Raw genomic sequence first — 14,988 nt, 5'->3', positions numbered from 1 at the left:
TCACATGTCAATTGTTGTGGCCATTTATTCCAACAACAGGTGATGTAATTGTTCAAGAACTTTTGACGCTTTGTGGTGCCCATCTACGGTTGAAGCAACCAAAAACTGAATATTGCAACAAAGAAGGACAAAGCAACGATTGCAAAGTGGAACAACAGAGAAATAAAACTCTTGTTTTTATGTGAGAAAAGTAGGAGAATATCCTATTGTATATTGTTAAAGAGTTATAAGTATGTAAATAAAAACTTATTAGTATTGCTTGATTTCATCGCGGTACAGAAAAAAATATATGTGCTACCAAACCCTGTTTGTAAGAGCATCTACAGCCGGACTACGCAAATCCGCACCCTAAACATCTGCAGACATGCTCGCGCAAGACTCCAGACAGCGTCGAAGGCCCCTCAAAAGTCCTACCGAACAACCACACTCCTCACATCAGAATCCTCAACTTTATGTGAATCCATGCATGTCAATCATATATCACAAATTCATCACCAAATCAACAATGCAACAAAGCAAAGTGAACCACAATTCGACAAATCAACACATGCCAAAATGAAATTCAACGTCTGATGGCCTGCATGTGCCGACCGGAAAAGGCTCGACGCTTACCTGCTCGTCGGTGAACAATCCATGCGGGACGGAGAGCTTGAAGGCGAGAGGGGGGGGGGGGGGTGGTCATGGTGTTTCGACGGTCGGCTGAAGGTTACTAAATAGGGTGACCGATTCGACGATAGTTGACCCAACTCCTCGTGTCATCTCCCTGCTTGCATGAGCTCGGCGCCGCGTTCCCCTCCCTACACGCCGCGAGCCTGGCTTAGAGGAAACGACCGATTCGGTCGTTCATAGCAGGCCTGGCTGGAGATGTTTGGATGCAGGCCAGGCTACCAAACGAACTATTTTTGCACTGCGCGGCCTGGTTGGGTGCGCTGCATGCTATCAAACGCGACTGTACAATTCTCAACAGAATAAAAATTGATATATAGTCTTGGGCTTGCCGGCGTCCCGGTGGCTTTGGCTCCGGCGGCCCAGATGTGCGCTTCTCTCCAGATCTTGCCGCGTCCGCGTTGCTGGCCACCGTTGCATCCCCTCCATCGTCGTATTCCCCTCCGCCCAACCGCCCAACCCCGCTTACCTCTACGCCTTGCTATTCCTCCTGCCGGATCTGTTCTCGCTCTTTCGGTGACATCTGATGCCCCTGCATTGGCGGTTTTGACCGATGTCTTGACTTCCTTCCCTCCGATGATTACCCTGGCGGCTTGGGATTGCTCAGACAAAGGCCAGAGCGAAATCCCTGCTCGGCTTGCCGGTGCTGGCATTGGCGACGCCCGTGGGCGCCGTTCCCTTCTTGGAGGCACTGTCATGGTCTTCATCTCTGCCCTTCTTCGAGCATCAGGGGAGACCCTAGGTCCAGTCCTTGGACCGGACGACGACGGTGTCTTTGACGTCGTTTCCCTTCTTGAAGGCGTCGTCTTGATCGCTCGCGGCGTCCCCGATGGTGGAGTTAGACGTGTTGGTTGTCTTCATTTGGTTCGAGTAGCTTCTCAGGGCTAGGTGTGTGTCGCCGTGTTGTTTTCTTTGTTTGGGCTGAGCACCCCATGTCTCTGCTCCAGACACCATGTGATGCCTTCTAGCGTTCATGCATGTATTGTTCCTATCTGTACTCATTCTTCTTTTCTTCTTCTTCTTCTTCTTCTATCATCTTCTTCTATCAATAAAATGATACGCAACTTTGCGTATTTGTGAAAAAAAAGCATGCGAACCAACCATTTTCTGCTCCATGAGTAAAATGGACTTTTCTTCTGTTAAACTGGAACGAAATAGAAATCACTACGGAACGCGATCCCCTTTGTCAGTTCCCACCGGAAGTTTCTCCGCTCGCCGCTCGTCGCTCGTCGCCGCCGCCGCCGTCTGCGCCATGCTCCGCCTCCTGAAGAGCATCCTCACCCAACAGCTCTCTTCTCCCTCCGCCTCCACCATACCCCCTTCCTTCTCCCTCCGCCTCCTCTCAACCGCGGCGCCCCCCGTTCTTGCAGACCCCGTCGCCGGCGGCTTCGCCGTCCAGGACTACCTCGTCGCCACCTGCGGCCTCACCCGAGCGCGAGCACTCAAGGCGTCCACGAGACTCTCCCACCTCAACTCCCCCACCAAACCCGACGCCGTCCTCGCCTTCCTCGCCGGCCTCGGCTTCTCCAGGGCCGACGTCGCCGCCGCCGTGGCAAGGAACCCCAGTTTACTCTGCGCTAAAGTGGAGGGTACCCTCTCCCCCATCGTCGCCGGGCTCACCAGCCTCGGCCTGTCACACTCCGAGATCGCGCGCCTCGCCTCGCTCACCGACTACTGCCTCCGCACCAAATCCGTGGTGGCCAAGCTGCGCTACTACCACCACCTCTTCGGCTCCTCCGACAAGCTCCTCCGGGTGCTCAAGGTCAGCCCCCGCCTTCTCTCCTCGAGCGTCGGGACGGTGGTCGAGCCCAACGTCGCGTTCCTGCGGGAGTGCGGGGTAGATGTTCGACATATTGCCTCGCTGTGCGTCAATGCGCCGAGGCTTCTGACCACCAACCCCGAGCGCGTCCGGGCGATGGCAGCGTGCGCCGAAGCTGTAGGCGTGCCCCGCGGCTCTGGGATGTTTAGGGAAGCGCTGCAGGCCGTCGCGTTCCTCAGCGAGGAGGAGATCGCCGCCAAACTGGACTACTTGAAGAACACGTTCAGGTGGTCCGATGCCGAGGTGCGCATTGCTCTGTCTAGGTATCCATCGTTGCTGAGGAGATCAAAGGGCATGCTCCTGCGTAAGTCCGAGTTCCTTATCTCTAAGGTGGGGTTGGAACCGGCCTACATTGCTCGTCTGCCGGTAATACTCTGTCTTAGCCTGGAAGGCCGGCTCAGGCCCAGGTACGACGTTATAATGTTTCTAATGGCAAATGGATTGCTCAAGCGCGTCCCCAAGTACTATCCAATCTTCAAGGCAACCGAGAAGGTATTCTTTGAGGTGTATATATGCCCTCATAAGGAAGCTGCACCGCACCTCGCTGAGTACTATGCCACAGCTTGCCGAGGGGAAGTGCCCACTGGATCCACATTGACGGGAACCAAGAATGGGCTATGAAAATTGGGACTGCGTATGGCAGAACCAAAATTTCTCTCCGTGTGGTAAGGTGCTAATTCCTGTCACGGTGTTCTTTGCCTTAGTGGATGTTGTTTGTCCGCTGTTGGCTGTTATATGCCTGTTCGATACTTGTTTGTCGTTGCTAATTCGTGATGAAACTGATAATTTGATTCCTGAATCCTGATATGTTAATGCCATCATGTGTCTCTGAGGTTGATCCAAATCTGAGATAACATACATGTAAAAGTGCGTGATATTTTTAAATCCTTAGACGACTGTAAGCCTTCTGCTTGCATTTTCTTTTCTTAACATTCCTGAAGCTAGATGATATACTCCTTTATGAGATGCATGAAGATTGCAATGATAAATGGAATGCAATTCAGCAACTTGTAGGGGGCACTCAATATTTTCATAGCTCTGTACTATGTCCTTATCTCCAAAAGTATCGTGTTAATTCAGCAACTCCGTAGGTTGCAAAGATTTATGTTAACTCAGAGTAAAAAAAGATTGACTTAATAGTTGTTGCTTTTACCTTATGAATTTATTTATGAGAAACTTCATATTTGTCTACAGTGACCATATTGAGCAGAATGCATTGTGGATTTCATGAGATTAGTGCTTCTGACAAGTTGGTTTACTTAAATTAATTAAATTTAGCAATGGTAATACAATATGGCTTCCTATGTTGATCTGAGCCTGCCAAAAGTTCCATTTTCAATTGTTCTTAACAGATGCTTTGACACTTTATACTCCATGCTTCTGCAGTGCCTAGCATGGCTGTAGTTTACACTTGTCCCAGCGTTCAAAGTTCTGAACCTGTTGAGATAATGTCGAGCAACAACAATTAGGATCAGATTCAACAATACGCTAGGCGCCTTTATCTTGCTGGGAATGATGCATTAGGCTTTAATTCAACAATGTCTAACCTTTTTTGGGTCGGTCAATGGACAGAAAATGGGGAAAAAAGAAAGAAACGAGGCACATCATGCATTTACGAGCATGATGGCAGTGTGTTTTTATGATACAATTGTAACTGCAGAATGATGCCTGTTGATTTCTGAAAGTATGCACCGGCGATGCTCTATGTCGGATGCACCTTGCTGAGACCCTGCAATATCTGTTCTATTTTGAACTTTAAGAGAGAAGTGTGTCATGAGCACAGTGCAGATCAATGTCCATCTGTTTTGCACTTGGGAATGAGACAAGTCAGTTTTGTCACTGGAAAATGGAACAGTGCCATCCTCTGCACCAGAACAAAACTTAGGTAGATATACAGAAGCAGTTCAGCATCAGCCTGTCATCTTGGCTTCAACAACCACCATGGAATATCTCCGAGTGTTGGAAAGCATTGAGGGGTGAGGCAGAACCAGTTCATTCTCCGCGCTGTTGGCCTGCAGCAATTCAGTTGAAACGTACTCATAACTTGTCCTCGTATATAGTTGGTCCAAGCATTCTTCAGCACTGCACTTCGGAAAGAACATATGGTGTGAAAATTCTCAAATTCCTCCATCTTTGAATCCGATCGAAGGGAACCTGAACGAGAAGTAAAGCGAAGGGCAACCAAATTTATCAGAGAGTATAACTTGGAATCAAACAAAGCAGAAAAAAATTTATCAAATATATCAGAGCCAGGTTTCGATCCTGGGACCTGTGGGTTATGGGCCCACCACGCTTCCGCTGCGCCACTCTGATTTTGTTGTGATAATTACGATTTTTCTCTAAATACAGTGCAAGGAGAGATTTGGCGCGGGATTTATAGTATATTGGCTATCGACAAGAGAGACTGACAGCAATGGCTGAGTCGTCTCCTGAGTCGTCTACCCTGGACGCAATCCGTGCCTACTAACTTGCCCTGAGACGTACCGACCCGCAGGCGCTCGCAATTGTAGTGGTTACTGGACGAATCAGGCCCTTCGTGAGCCGGTTTCAGCGAAAATACTTGAGCAGACGTAGTAGCAAAAGCTGCTATTTGCAGTACCTTGGCTATTATTGTTTCCAGCACCGAGTATCTTCCTCATGCAGGTGCTTATCATCCTGATGCTTCGCATGCTCACATTGGAAGGGTAAAACCACCAAAATAAAGGTCCAGATCCTGCATGAAACATCTGGCAGATGTTCAAGAACGAACAACACTGCCTCTCAGGTGTGCAGTGCAAGTGACCCTCCTCTCGGTGCTCGATTTCTCTCACTCTGTTGCTGGATAAGGTTTATTTCCTTCTAGATAAAGATATACTCCTTTTATAGCCGGTAGTTGCGAGCCGAGATAGAGTGAACACTAGTAAAGTTATGAACCAAGAACCACCCCCACACGCATCTTATTTAGTCACTTTCTTCTAGTATACACCTTTGAACACATGTGCTTTAAATGTCCCTTAAGCTACTAAGGGCAACTCCAACAAGGTTCATCAAAGAGAATCCCACAAATGTCCACGGACACGTCAGTTGTCCGTATCTGGATGTGTCCGCAAACATCCGGGCCGAACGAATGCCATCCAACCTTATCTCTCAAACAAGACGGACACGCACACTGAGCCATTCAACGTTAATGCTAGTTCATAGGATTTTTACCATCCAAAAGATCACTAAAACTACTAAAAACAACTAAATCCCACTCCTTCATGTCAGAGGTGAGATCGACATCCCCCACGCCCCGCCCACCTCGTCGTCATTGGTCGCCGGCGAGAACCCACCGGAGTCATTTACGTGCACATCTTTGGCATCATCAGCGTGCTGCTCCGCCTCCTTGTCGTACTTAGCCTCGAGCTCCTTGAAGAGCTAGATGTACCGTGCCTTGTTGATGCGGAACTGGCAGTGCTGGCGGTCAACCGTGTGGGCTCTCTGGACTAGCAAGAGCACTACCCGATTCTCCTTCACGATCTTCGGGTCCACGAGGAGCGCCAAGACGGCAGTGATATCCGCAAGCTCCACCTCCAGTTGCGTAACACCTCCTCTGAGGATGCATCCTTGATAGTCCTCAAATGCAGGAAGTTACTATAGCACTTTCCAAAGTGGACATGGTAAGTATGGACTGCCGATATCCCAAAAGAGCTAAAGATAGGATACATATCCTTTCAGATTCTATCTGCCAATGATACAACCTTTCTCATACTAAACATTTGCTTTACCTAGACTCTCTAACTAGGTCATGATGAGCTTGGTGGTGACCCTCATTGAGGTGAGCATCTCCGGCTACGTGTTCTTGCTGGCAGGTTTGGAGGATCCCAACTACATCAGCCTCTTCTTTAGGTACGAGTTCCAGTAGTTCTTCATCTTGTTGTCGGTCCTTCCTGGCAGATGCATCGTGATCTGCGACCACCTAATCAATGAAAAGAGATCTCAGGTCATTAACACCATAAAAAACTAAGTATGGAATTTCATCGTCTTTCTCGAGATTTTTTCATCGCAAAATATGTTGTTTTCAAAGGGGTTTCGACTTCGCATTCAGTTGATGTTTGTTTATGTTTTCAGCATTTTATTTTGGTTTTGCATTGTTGTCTAAGTTTATGAAATGTTTAGATGGCCAGATTCACAGATGAGGTTTGTGAGGATTCCTTAGTTGTCTCCTAACTTGGCTAGGAGGTTTTGCTGACCTTCGAGATACCAAACCAAACCAAACCAAGGCAAACAAATTCAGGCACAATTCAAGTAAAAAAGATTCAAAGATAGCAATTAACAGGGAAATTGGGGGATCACATTTTGTACTAGATTTTTGACTCATATGGGAACTGTGTTCAAGCTTAGATGACAAGGTCAATCAGAACTCTAAGCTATTACTCCCTATGTTCCATAATATAAGATGTTATTACATCCAATATGTGAGTATATTGGATGTAATAGCATCTTATATTATGGAACGGAGGGAGTAGCTATTAGGTGCATTTGTTGCTAATAGCATATTATAATTTTATTTTGAAAATTATGTCTAGAGTAGATCATGGATGTAAGGTTCCATTCCAAATGGAACTCCTAGCCAAATACAAACCAAACCATTAAAAACAATGCAAGCTCATCAATTTTTTGCTAAGATCACTAGACTATAATGTAATTTATAGTCAGCCATAAGAGCATTCGCATGCAGCAATCTCCATGCATGAAAGGGGAAAGAAGTAACAATTCATCACATTGAGAGGGGGGGGGGGGGGGAGGGAGAGAAAGATCCTTAGCTTTATAGATGCCATATATACTTCCCGCTACATGGGCACTGGTCGAGTGTACCACTCACATACAATTCTCCTCCTCGCATAGAAGGGGGGGGGGGGGAGAGCCCAACTGCATCACCCTCTTCTTTAGGTACGAGTTCCAGTAGTTCTTCTTCTCGTTGTTGGTTCTTCCTGGAAGATGCATCGTGATCTGCGACCACCTAATCAATGAAAAGAGATCTCCGGTCATTAGCACCATAAAAAACTAAGTATGGAATTTCATCATCTTTCTCGAGATTTTTTCATTGCAAAATATGTTGTTTCCAAAGGGGTTTCGACTTCGCATTCAGTTGATGTTTGTTTATATTTTCAGCATTTTATTTTGGTTTTGCATTGTTGTCTAAGTTTATGAAACATTTAGATGGCCAGATTCACAGATGAGGTTTGCGAGGATTAGTTGTCTCCTAACTTGGCTAGGAGGTTTTGCTGACCTTTGAGATACAAAGCCAAACCAAACCAGGGCAAACAAATTCAGGTACAATTCAAGTAAAAAAGATTCAAAGATAGCAATTAGCACGGAAATTGGGGCATCACATTTTGTACTAGATTTTTGACTCATAGGGAACTGTGTTCAAGCTTAGATGACAAGGTCAATCAAAACTCTAAGCTATTACTGTTGGGAAACGTTACATGGAAAACAAAAAATTTCCAAGCACACGCAATGATCTATCCATGGAGATGCATAACAATGAGGGGGAGAGTGTGTCTACGTACCCTCGTAGACCGTAAGCGGAAGCGTTTCACAATGTGGTTGATGTAGTCGAACTTTCTTCGCGCTCCAATTGATCTAGTACCGAAAGCACGGCACCTCCTCTTATGCACACATTCAGCTCGGTGACGTCCTCCGCCTTTTGATCCAGCAAGACAGCAAGGTAGTAGATGTGTTCCGGCAGCACGACGGCGTGGTGATGGTGATGATGGTGTGATCTCCGCAGGGCTTCGCCTAAGCACTATGAAAATATGACTGAGATAGTAAACGGTGGACGGGGGCGCCGCACATGGCTAAGACAATGTTGTGTCCTTGTGTGGCGCCCCCTTCCCACATATATATAGGTGGGAGGGGGAGGGTAGGCAGCCAGGGCGCGCCCTAGGGCTGCCCGCCGGCCCCTGCCTTGCCCTGCGCCCCCTTCCTTGTATAAACAAGGTGGAAGGAAAGAGGGTGGGGGGGGGGGGAGGGAAGGAAGGGGGAGTCCTACTCCACACTTTCCTTTCCCTCCCCTCTTTCCTTCTCCTCCTCATAGGCCGGCCTGATATGGGGGCGCACCAGCCCCTTGTGGGCTGGTGTGTTCCCTCTCTTGGCCCATAAGGCCCATATCTTTGCCGGGGTGCCCGAAACTCCTTTCCGGTGACCCGATAAGTACCTGGTACCCCCCGAAACACTTTCGGTGTCCAAATACCATCGTCCTATATATCAATCTTTACCTCTCGACCATTTTGAGACTCCTCGTCATATCCGTGATCTCATCCGGGACTCCAAACAACATTCAGTTACCAAATCACATAACTCGTATAATACTATATCGTCAACGAATGTTAAGCGTGCGGACCCTACGGTTTCGAGAACTATGTAGACATAACCGAGACACCTCTCCGGTCAATAACCAATAGCGGAACCTGGATGCCCACATTGGCTCCTACATATTCTACGAAGATCTTTATCGGTCGAATCATTATGACAACATACGTAATTCCCTTTGTCCATCGGTATGTTACTTGCCCGAGATTCGATCATCGGTATCTTCATACCTAGTTCAATCTCGTTACCGGCAAGTCTCTTTACTTGTTCCGTAATACATCACCTCGTGACTAACTCCTTAGCCGTTTTCTTGCAAGCTTATGATGTGTATTACCGAGAGGGCCTTGAGATACCTCTCCGATACTCGGAGTGACAAATCCTAATCTCGATCTATGCCAACTCAACAAACACCTTCAGAGATACCTCTAGAGCATCTTTATGATCACCTAGTTACGTTGTGACGTTTGATAGCACAAGGTATTCCTACCGGGAGTTGCATAATCTCATAGTCGAAGGAATAAGTATTTGACATGAAGAAAGCAATAGCAATAAACTGAACGATCAATATGCTAAGCTAACGGATGGGTCTTGTCCATCACATCATTCTCCTAATGATGTGATCCCGTTATCAAATGAAAACTCATGTCCATGGTTAGGAAACCTTAACCATCTTTGATCAACGAGCTAGTCTAGTAGAGGCTTACTAGGGACACGGTATTTGTTTATGTATTCACACATGTATTTAAGTTTCCGATCAATACAATTCTAGCATGAATAATAAACCTTTTATCATGAATAAGGAAATATAAATAACAACTTTATTATTGCCTCTAGGGAATATTTCCTTCAGTCTCCCACTTGCACTAGAGTCAGTAATCTAGTTCACATCACCATGTGATTAACACCAATAGTTCACATCGCCATGTGATTAACACCCATAGTTCACCTTGCCATGTGATCAACACCCAAAGGGTTTACTAGAGTCAATAATCTAGTTCACATCGCCATGTGATTAACACCCAAAGAGTACTAAGGTGTGATCATGTTTTGCTTGTGTGAGAGGTTTAGTCAACAGGTCTGCCATATTCAGATCCGTATGTATTTTGAAATTAATTTCTATGTTTACAATGCTCTGCACGGAGCTACTCTAGCTAATTGCTCCCACTTTTAATATGTATCCAGATTGAGACTCAGATTCATCCGGATCAGTGTCAAAGCTTGCATCGACGTAACCCTTTACGATGAACTCTTTGTCACCTCCATAACCGAGAAATATTTCCTTAGTCCTCTTTAGGTACCTAAGGATAATTTTGACCGCTGTCGAGTGATCTACTCCTCGATCACTATTGTACCCTCTTGCCAAACTCATGGCAAGGTACACAATAGATCTGGTACACAGCATGGCATACTTTATAGAACCTATGGCTGAGGCATAGGGAATGACTTTCATTCTCTCTTTATCTTCTGCTGTGGTCGGGTTTTTGAGTCTTACTCAAGTTCACACCTTGTAACACAGGCAAGAACCATTTCTTTGACCGATCCATTTTAAACTTCTTCAAAACTTTGTCAAGGTATGTGCTTTGTGGAAGTCCTATTAAGCGTCTTGATCTATCTCTATAGATCTTGATGCCCAATATATAAGTAGCTTCACCGAGGTCTTTCATTGAAAAATTCTTATTCAAGTATCCTTTTATGCTTTCCAGAAATTCTATATCATTTCCAATCAACAATATGTCATCTACATATAGTATCAGAAATGCTACAGAGGCCCCACTCACTTTCTTGTAAGTACAGGCTTCACCATAAGTTTGTATAAAACCATATGCTTTGATCACCTCATCAAAGCGTATATTCCAACTCCGAGATGCTTGCACCAGTCCATAGATGGATCACTGGAGCTTGCATTCTTTGTTAGCATCTTTAGGATCGACAAAATGTTTTGATTGTATCATATTCAACTCTTCTTTAAGACATCCATTAAGGAATGCAGTTTTGATGTCCATTTGCCAGATTTCATAATCATAAAATGTGGCAATTGCTAACATGATTCGGACAGACTTAAGCATCACTACGGGTGAGAAAGTCTCATCGTAGTCAACCCCTTGAACTTGTGGAAAACCTTTCGCGACAAGTCGAGCTTTGTACATGGTGACATTACCACCAGCGTCTGTCTTCTTCTTGAAGATCCAGTTATTCTCAATGGCCTGCCGATCATCGGGCAAGTCCACCAAAGTCCACACTTTGTTCTCATACATGGATCCTACCTCAAATTTCACGGCCTCAAGCCATCTGTCAGAATCTGGGCTCATCATAGCTTCTTCATAGTTCGTAGGTTTGATTTGGTCTAGTAACATGACTTCCAGGACAGGATTACCGTACCACTCTAGTGCGGAACGTGTTCTGGTTGACCTACAAAATTCAGTAGTAACTTGATCTAAAGTTTTATGATCATCATCATGAGCTTCCTCTCTAGTTGGTGTAGGCATCACGGGAACGGTTTTCTCTGATGTGCTACTTTCCAATTTGAGAGAAGGTACAATTACCTCATCAAATTCTACTTTCCTCCCACTCACTTCTTTCGCGAGAAATTCCTTCTCTAGAAAGGATCCATTCTTAGCAACAAAGATCTTGCCTTCAGATCTGTGGTAGAAGGTGTACCCAATGGTTTCCTTAGGGTATCCTATGAAGACACACTTCTCCGCTTCGGGTTCAAGCTTATCAGACGGAAGCCTTTTGACATAAGCGTCGTATCCCCAAACTTTTAAGAAATGACAGCTTAGGTTTCTTGCCAAACCACAGTTCATACGGTGTCATCTCAACGGATTTAGACGGTGCCCTATTTAACGTGAATGCGGCTGTCTCTAATGCATAACCCCAAAACGATAGTGGCAAACCGGTAAGAGACATCATGGAACGAACCATATCTAATAAATTACGGTTATGACTTACGAACACACCATTATGCTGTGGTGTTCCAGGTGGCGTTTAATTGTGAAACTATTCCACATTGTTTTATATGAAGGCCAAACTCGTACCTCAAATATTCGCCTCCGCAATCAGATCATAGAAACTTTATTTTCTTGTTACGACTATTGTCCACTTCACTCTGAAATTCTTTGAACTTTTCAAATGTTTCAAACTTGTGTTTCATTAAGTAGATATACCCATATCTGCTCAAATCATCTATGAAGGTTAGAAAATAATGATACCCGCCGCATGCCTCAACACTCATCGAACCGCATACATCGGTTTGTATTATTTCCAATAAGTCATTAGCTCGCTCCTTTGTTCCGGAGAACAGAGTTTTAGTCATCTTGCCCATGAGACATGGTTCACAAGTATCAAATGATTTATAATCAAGTGATTCCAAAAGTCCATCCGCATGGAGTTCCTTCACGCGCTTTACACCAATATGACCAAAACGGAAGTGCACAAGTATGTTGCACTATCATTATCAGCTTTGCATCTTTTGGCATCAATATTATGAATATGTGTATCACTATGATCGAGATTCAATAAACCATTTACATTTGGTGTATGACCATAGAAGGTTTCATTCATGTAAACAGAACAACGATTATTCTCTGACTTAAATGAATAACCGTATTGCAATAAACATGATCTAAACATATTCATGCTCAATGCAAAAGCCAAAAAACATTTATTTTAGGTTCAAACTAATCTCGAAGGTAGAGGGAGTGTGCGATGGTGATCGTATCAACCTTGGAATTACTTCCAACACACACAGCGTCACTTCGCCCTTAACCAGTCTCTGTTCATTCTGCAACTCCTGTTTCGAGTTACTAATCTCAGTAACTGATCTGGTATCAAATACCCAGGGGTTGCTATGAACACTAGTAAAGTACACATCAATAACATGTATATCATATATACCTTAATTCACTTTGCCATCCTTCTTATCCGCCAAGTATTTGGGGCAGTTCCGCTTCCAGTGACCATTTCCTTTGTAGTAGAAGCACTCAGTTTCAGGCTTCGGTCTAGCTCTGGGCTTCTTCATGGGAGTGGCAACTTGCTTGGCATTCTTCTTGAAGTTCCCTTTCTTTCCCTTGCCCTTTTCTTGAAACTAGTGGTCTTGTTAACCATCAACACTTGATGCTTTTTCTTGATTTCTACCTTCGCCGATTTCTGCATCGCGAAGAGCTCAGGAATCGTCTTCGTCATCCCTTGCATATTATAGTTCATCACAAAGTTCTAGCAGCTTGGTGATAGTGACTAGAGAACTCTTTCAATCACTATCTTATCTGGAAGATTAACTCCTACTTGATTCAAGCGATTGTAGTACCCAGACATTCTGAGCATATGCTCATTGGCTGAGCTATTCTCCTCCATCTTGTAGGCAAAGTACTTGTCAGAGGTCTCATACCTCTCGACAGGGGCATGAGTCTGAATACCAATTTCAGCTCTTGGAATATCTCATATGTTCCGTGGCGTTCAAAACATTTTTGAAGTCCCGGTTCTAAGCCGTAAAGCATGGCGCACTAAACTATCAAGTAGTCATCATATCGAGCTTGCAAAATGTTCATAACATCTGCATCTGCTCCTACAATAGGTTTGTCACCTAGCAGTGCATCAAGGACATAATTCTTCTATGCAGCAATCACTAGTAGAAAAAGGGCCATTTGTCCCGGTTCGTAAGGCCCATTTTCCCGGTTGGGGAACCGGGACTAAAGGGTCGGTACTAAAGCCCTAAACCTTTAGTCCCGGTTCTTACACCAACTGGGACAGATGGGCCTCCACGTGGCCGCTGCGGCGAGCCCAGGCAGGAGGGCCTTTGGTCCCGGTTGGTAGCACCAACCGGGACCAAAAGGCATCCGCGCGTCAGCAGCTAGCAGGAGCTGAGGTTTTTTTTGAAAGGGGGTGGTTTAGGGGGTTTTGGGGGGTTAATTTAGCTAGGGTGTTAGCTAGCTAATAGAGAGAAGTGTCCTCTCTTATCTCCGTGCTTGGTTTACCAACGCTACTGCTATGCCTAAACATGGCTTACATTGAAGTGAAGGCAACATGTGGTGCATGTCGAAAATAATACTAATCCTAACTTGATCAAGTTTGGACTAGTACTACTTTCGACATGCAGCACATGTTGCCTTCACTTCAATCCAATCCATGTTCATTTCACCCACTGATATATAATAACTCTTCATGCTCGCATCATGCATCATCATAATAACAAGTCCTACTAATCATCATCATACAACTTCTACTTGTTATTAATAACAAGTCATACGATCATCATCCTCATAGTCATCAAACCAACCCAATATAATTGTTCTTAGCACATGATCATCAGTATTAGGTAGGACCTAAATACCCTCTTTAAGGTAATATAGCATAAAACAATATAGGCCCTGACTCTCCATTATGGAGAATGGAGATCATCCTATCTCCAATTCTTGCGCTTTGCTTCCTTTTGCTTCCAAGTAGCTCCGTACGTTTGACCACACATTTTGTCCAATCTTTGATTGTCATGTGTTGATCGGTTTTTGAAATCCGGTATGGACAGCTGTGATGCGTAGGATAACCTGGCTGTAAGTTCACAACATCAACGCGACCTTTCGGAAACATCATCAGATGAGGCACACAATCATTTGGGATTATCTGTTGAAAAACATAGTAATAACTTCGTAGTTAGCAATGTATAGTTGAGTTTTAGAAGAATTTATGCAAAAGAAGCACGAATGTCGTAATAGTAAAAAATCTTACCATTTTATCTCCATGGATGTTAACGTAGTTCAACACGTGCACTAGTGGCACATATTGACCATAATGTTGAGGAGCATCATAATAGGTATTATAATTCTCAAGGTCAGTACAAAATGCGATCAGATGATTTTTCTCCTGATAAGTTAATTCGGAGCCATCGGTGTAGTGGGTTTTGTCTACCATCTTCCGCACATTGTTTGAAGAATGAAAATAAGCTGTCAATGGAAATAAGCTGTCAAATATTTTGAAATAAACAATATAAATTAGCTAATAACTATGTTTGAGAAACTCACATAGCGGTAGAATTGGAAGCGTATCAACAAGGACCCAAATGTCCATATTGTCTTGCTCGATGTTAGGATCACCAAGATCCATGGTGACAAGCATATCCTCATAAAAACCATACATCTTGCAAAGTGCTTCCCAATTTGGGCAACCAAAATGGGTTA

Source organism: Triticum aestivum, chromosome 6D (genome assembly GCF_018294505.1).
Source record: "Triticum aestivum cultivar Chinese Spring chromosome 6D, IWGSC CS RefSeq v2.1, whole genome shotgun sequence".
NCBI lineage: Eukaryota > Viridiplantae > Streptophyta > Magnoliopsida > Poales > Poaceae > Triticum > Triticum aestivum.
Note: the sequence above shows the minus strand (reverse complement) of the source record.